We start from the raw sequence: 6,709 nt of genomic DNA, 5'->3' as shown, positions 1-6,709 counted from the left end.
CTGTCCTGATGTATTATGATTGTGTGTATAATAGAAAACATGTCATTTTGAACACAGTTTAAATGTTGCTTCCAATTAGCAATTGCAGTAGTTTTTACATTTGCTTGAATGTTTAGGGGAAGGCAGGTAGGCTGTGTGCAACCATGTATGTCAGGTCATGTATGCAGTTTTGTGAAAGAGCAGGAGGTGTTTTCCTTCCTTCTAGTAGATGTTCTGATACACATACATATGCTGCAGTTTTATCCTCGGAATGTTTTTGAGATGGTTCAGTACAGATTACATGACGTTTCAGCTTTCTGCTTTTTATTAGTGACACTTGGGTGGTTTGATATCTGCATTATATGAATGTTGAATAACAATTCTCTAGTAAATGTATAGAGTCAGGTAGTTGAGTGCAAGTCTGAGTTCATTGTCAATAGGATCATAATTGTATATTAAATCTTTTTAGTATGATGGTTGAGTTCAGGTTCATGTAAGTGCCGTATCAAAAATGTGTTATCATGGGGGGAACAAGATGGCGTCGTAGAAAGCAAGCTCCAGTGGCATCTATCAATATAGACTTAAATTATTCATGTACGTGCGGTAAAAGTATGCATTTTTGAACAGGAGGTACTGGTACTGCCTGGACGGTTATTTCTTGCAAACTTCAGACAGTATGAAGAAAACAACGAAAAAAACATCGAAGCCCAGTTCTCTATCAAACCCTGATGATAGCGGTGAGCTAACAGAGGCTGGCGCAATGGATCCGAGATTTATTCAAGCTTTGGATAAGATAACTGATAACCTCACTAAAGTTATTGACACCAAAGTTGCCACGGTCTTAGAAGCCAATAAAGATCAGACCTCGCAGCTACAAGCTGTTGCCACGCGTGTAGATGAAGCTGAAAAGCGAATTGCTGATGTTGAAGTTGTGGCTACATCATCGGAAGCTAAGATAGCCTTTCTTGAGAAGCAAGTGCGTGACATGCGGAAACATATTGATGATCATACAACCGAGGTCGCAGGTGTAATGTACGTGTGATTGGCTTACCGGAGAACGCAGAAGGGCCAGATCCTGTGAAATTCTTAGAAAAATGGATTCCTGAATATCTTCAGATGACCAAGAAGGACGGCCGATTGAAGCTTGACTGGGCTCATAGATCCCTGGCACCGAAGCCTGGCCCAAACCAGCGTTCAAGGCCATTGATACTGAGGTTTCACAACTTTCGGGATCACTAGTATAGGAGTGGCTATACTAGTGAGAAGAAATTTGTCGTTTTCAATACTGGACTGGACACACCCAGGGAACCAAAAGTCTCCTTCAACGATTACTCGGCCGAAGTAGTTTGAAGGCGTAAAGCATTTGATGATGCCAAGATCCGACTAAAGAAGCTTGCTTTGGATGAGTTAAGATTTTCCTTGCAGGTTAAGTGGCAGGGACAACCCCCTTAAGCTCTTGGGCTTCATGTGTTTTTTTTTCTGTATTATAGTTCTTGTTCACACTACTTTTATTTTGTTTTTGTTTTTTGGCTCAGTGTGTACATGTATGGTGTCATGTCTTTGGGATTCATGTCAAGATGCTCCTTCTGTATAAAAGGTAAATTTAGGCAGTATGGCATGTGATAAACTACATCTATGTACATGGAATATAAGAAGGGTCCATAATCATGTTAAAAAGAGAAAAGTGCCATCATTTTTGAAAAAAGAACATATTGACATAGCTCTTTTGCAAGAAACACATTTGGATGACGCAGAACAGTTGAAATTGCAAAGAGAAGGTTTTAATCAGGTGTTCTTCTCCTCATTCACCTCAAGTAACCGAGGAGTGGCTATGCTAGTGAGAAGAAATGTGACATTTTCAATACTGGACTGTATTAAGGAGACAAGTGGTAGATATGCAGTGGCGTAACAAACCAATGGTGGGCCCAGGTGCGAGAGCACTACGCGGGCCCCATTCCGACGAACTATGACCCAGGATGAATTAGCTCTGATACATCCAATACACATTAAGGGTGACTTCAATTGTTTATGCAAAGGGCCTGAGGCACCGAAGTAGTTTAGTAGTTACAGATTACAATTTCAAATAAAAAACACACGACTACATATCCATTACATGTGAAAACATTAAAAAAATATTTTATTAACAGCCTGCAGGCCAGGGTAATCTAATATTACTGCATTAACATCAACTCGCATGGAATTATGGGAACACTCAATGCGCCTCTTCAACCCTCTGCTGAAACTGCAAGCGTAGATTGCTTGCTTATAAACTCGCACTGCGCAGAAACAAAACTTAATGTAGCCTAACTTATTTAACCGTCCAGAAACCAAATAAAATCATTCATATGCATACAATCCCCAATATGCGTGAATTAGGCCATTAGAAGAAGGCCATCTTACGAGCCTTTCGTTGTGCAAAATCGTCAACGATGTTCCCAAAATTGAATGCTCTGGCTCTCGTATTTTCAATGGACAGGATAGCTAACCCACGGAGCCTCTCCTGCCCCATGCTGCTCCTTAGGTATAGGTCTTAATAAGTTTGAGTTTGGAAAAAGATCGCTTAGCTGTTGCCACAGTCACAGGCAATGTCAGAAACAACATGAGTACACACTTCCCCGAATGTGGATGTTACACTGTCATAATCCACCACCAGCATTTTGGCAAGTTGAAAAATAGATGACTTCTGTGAAATCTTTGCTTTAAAGCAAGACCTGAATGAGAGGAGTTGTGTTGGGAATGCCGGTGCAATGTCCCTGCTATAATGGTCTGACAAATGTCTTGCCTTTTCAAGCAGTTCATCATCACCTGCGAGTTGAAGGGTCATAGGACGTAAAGACTCAAACACTTGACAAGTTTCCCGCATACTTGCAAATCTTTGGGTGAGCTGACTGATTATGATGTCCAGAGTTGCATTAAATACCTGCACTTTGAAGTATCTCTCTGCATCGGTTAAGCGCTCATCTTCCGATAGTTCGTCAAAGTGGCGCTTCACTCTCCGTGCTCTAACATTCTAAAGTTCTAAAAAAAAAAATAAAAAAAAAGGAGGCAGGGCGGGGGTAGCGACGGGCCCCGGGAGGTCACGGGCCCTGGTGCGACTGCACTTGCTGCATCTACTATAGTTACGCCACTGTAGTAGTTATTGTTAAGGGTGTTTTGCAAGGTACAGTTATCTCTATTCTGAATGTGTATTACCCTCCTGCACACCCCTCTGATTTCATAACAAAGGTATTCTTAGATTTATCTGTGATTCCGTCAGATATTGCTATTGTGGATGGCAATTTTAATTGTATACTAAACCCACTTATTGATAGACTACCCCCTAAAGCTATGCCTCTATCTCCACAAACCAAAGCACTCAGTAATATATGTAAAGAGTTAGGACTTGCTGATGTTTGGAGAACGATTCCCCCCGCAGATAAAGCATACACTTTTTTTCTGCTCCTCATGGCCGTCACAGTAGAATTGATTATGTTTTCTTGTCAGGGCTTTCTCTGCTCCAAGGCCTGCTCTGGCCTGCTCTATTGGCAGTATTTTAATTTCTGACCATGCCAATGTCATGTCATGTCATGGAATATATTGCCTAGAGTACTTTATCATATCCAAATGATCCCTATTTTATTTTCTAATGGAGTTGTGAAATAACTAAATGGCTGGCTTAGTTCTTTTATATGGAGCAAACGCAAACCAAAGCTAAAGATAGCTATTTTACAGCTGCCAAGCGCTGAGGGAGGTTTAGACTTACCAAATTTCAGAAAGTATCAGCTATGTGCTCATATGCGATTTATTTATGATTGGATCTTAAATGATAAAAATTCTACTTGGTTGGATCATGAAATCTCCCTATCAAAATATCCATTGAGAGACCTGTTGTTTATTAAGAATTTTAGAACTATCAGGCTGTGCTGTGACAACCCTGTTACGCTCAACACAATTAAGGCATGGCGATTAATGCGTAATGCGACTTGAGGGTAGGTCCAAACTAACATCAGTTTTCACTCCTATTCTTAACAATCCCGATTTCCAACCAGGGCTGCTTGACACTGGCTTTAGACAGTGGGGTAGCTCTGGCATTAACGTATTGAAAGATTTATTTTCTGATAATTCTTTAATGTCATTTGATCAGATAGTTGAGAAATACAATATCCCCAGACGTGATTTCTTTCGTTTCTTGCAAATAAGACACTATATAGTGCAAAGCACAACCCTAATTAGTAATACTGAGGTATCTCCTCTTGAGAAAGTGCTGTTTGGAACAGTTGGGAAAATGTCCATTAGGGTACGTTCAGACTAAGCGTCTTTTTCTCAGCTGCCGGCGTCCGTTTTACATTATAACCCTATGGAGTAGACCATGTTTTCAAAAAAGTCGTCGGCTTCTTTTAAGAACGCGACTGCAACCGTCTTTTTCTGCAGCTCAGAAGTTGAGAAATGTTCAGAAAGAGCTTTCTGTTACAATTCATGATAATGAGTGGGAATACATATGGACCTATGCTAGATCAATTTCAGTATGTAACCGTGCCAAGTCAATACAATTTAAGATTTTGCATAGAATGCATATATCCCCTAACCGCAGACACAATTTCAATCCCACTTTATCACCAATGTGTCTTAAATGTAAAACATAAATTTGAACATTAATTCATTGTCTCTGGTCATGCCATTAGTTACAAAGATATTGGTCTAACACATACCTGTCAACACTCCCGTTTTTCCCGGGTTTCTCTCGTATTTCAAGATCATCTCCCAGCACCCTCCCGTTTTGTTATTTCTCCCGGAAAACTCCCATCAAAACGCAATCAAACTTCATTTTAAAATCATTAATCCATTCAGGTTGCCATAGTGTGCATGAAATGCCCCCTATACATACACGATCACTTAGTTTCAATTTCAACCGTTTTGTCATAGGCTAAAACCTGGCAACCCAAAACCCAAATAAGGAAGCGGGTGCCGACTGCGCAGCCTGAGTCTCGTCGTAAGCAAGCGGGCTAGTTGAATGGCCTACTCCAGAACTAGCTGTTGTGAAATTGTTGGGAATTTAATTGATTAACATATCACATAAACTGTTATTGAGTGTTGTTGATGCACTGAACTTGTGCCCTCGGAACCAAATCTGACAGCAAGCAGCTTTGGAGTTTTGGAAGTAGGCTGCAGGCAGACAGCTGGTGGATACATAACTGGCATGCGTAAGGTAATGGTAAGGTAAAATCAACGACCGAAATGCAGTGTTGAAACACGTGTATGAAACGTATTAAATATGCAAACACAGATCCGGTATAAACACTGACCCCCGAAAAAAAAAATCTCCCGTTTTTGGAAAGCTAAATGTTGACAGGTATGGTCTAACATCTTAACTGAAATTGAAAGGATATTAGGACTGAAACTACAGATGGACCCAATGTTTCAAAGCTGCCACCATCATACCTGTGCCGAAGAAAACTGCTTCATCCTGCTTCAATGACTACCGCCCTGTGGCACTGACACCCATCATCATAAAGTGCTTTGAGCGGCTTGTCATATCAATGTCACATGTCATGTCACATCAAATCCATTCTCCCCCCCACCCTGGACCCCTTCCAGTTTGCATACCGAGCCAAACGGTCCACAGAGGATGCAATCTGCTCTGCCCTCCACCCAGCCCTCACCCACCTGGAAAAAAGAGACTCATGTGAGATTGCTGTTTATAGACTTCAGTTCTGCATTCAACACCATAATACCACAACAACTCATCTGCAAACTTGACAAACTGGGACTCAGTACCTACCTCTGCAACTGGCTACTGGACTTCCTCTGTCAGAGGCCTCAAGTAATGCGTGTTGGCAACAACATCTCAAGCAGCATCACACTGAGCACGGGCCCCCCCAAAGGCGTGCTCAGTCCACTGCTCTTCACCCTGCTGACGCATGACTGCACTGCAACCTACAGCAACAATCACATAGTGAAATTTGCTGACGACACAACTCTGGTGGGTCTCATCACCAAGGGCAACGAGACTCAATACAGGTTGCAGGTCGACCTTCTGACCACGTGGTGCAGGGACAACAACCTCCTGCTGAACGTCAGCAAGACCAAGGAGATTGTTGTTGACTTCCGGAGAGGTCACGCCCAACACCTGCCACTGACCATCGACGGTGCTGTGGTGGAGAGAGTGAGCAACAACAAATTCCTGGGGGTGCACATCAGTGAAGACCTCTCCTGGACCACCAACACTGCATCACTGGCGAAGAAAGCTAGATATGTTTTGTTAACAAATCAGAGACTGTTTTGTATTCTTACATATAACCCTAGGAAGAATATTTTATTGCAGTGGATAAATGATAGAGACCCAACTGTTAAAGGCTGGCATAAGGTGTTTTTTGAGTTGATACCCTTGGAATATTTAACATGTATGATACACTCCAAATCGATACAATTTTATAAAGTATGGGAACCTTACCTTGACCCGAATGTATCAGACATTTTGTTAAAAGGATTTCCTGAAAGGTCATAAAGGAAGGCATGCTGTTGTACATTTTCTATTTTTATTTCTTCCTCCATATGTGGAACTGTATATGTGTAGCTGAGCCGCTGTGTGTGTTTTTCTTTCTTTTGTTTGTATGTTTGTTTGTTTAAGGCATTGCTTATTGGATATTTGTCTACTTGTTGTGAAATTGAAAATGAATCAACATATTCTTTAAAAAAAAGTGTTATGTATGGGTTGTTTTATAGCATAGATGTATTCTTTTATGTAGAATTT

The sequence above is a fragment of the Alosa alosa genome, chromosome 22 (genome assembly GCF_017589495.1).
Source record: "Alosa alosa isolate M-15738 ecotype Scorff River chromosome 22, AALO_Geno_1.1, whole genome shotgun sequence".
In the NCBI taxonomy this organism is placed as follows: domain Eukaryota; kingdom Metazoa; phylum Chordata; class Actinopteri; order Clupeiformes; family Clupeidae; genus Alosa; species Alosa alosa.
Note: the sequence above shows the minus strand (reverse complement) of the source record.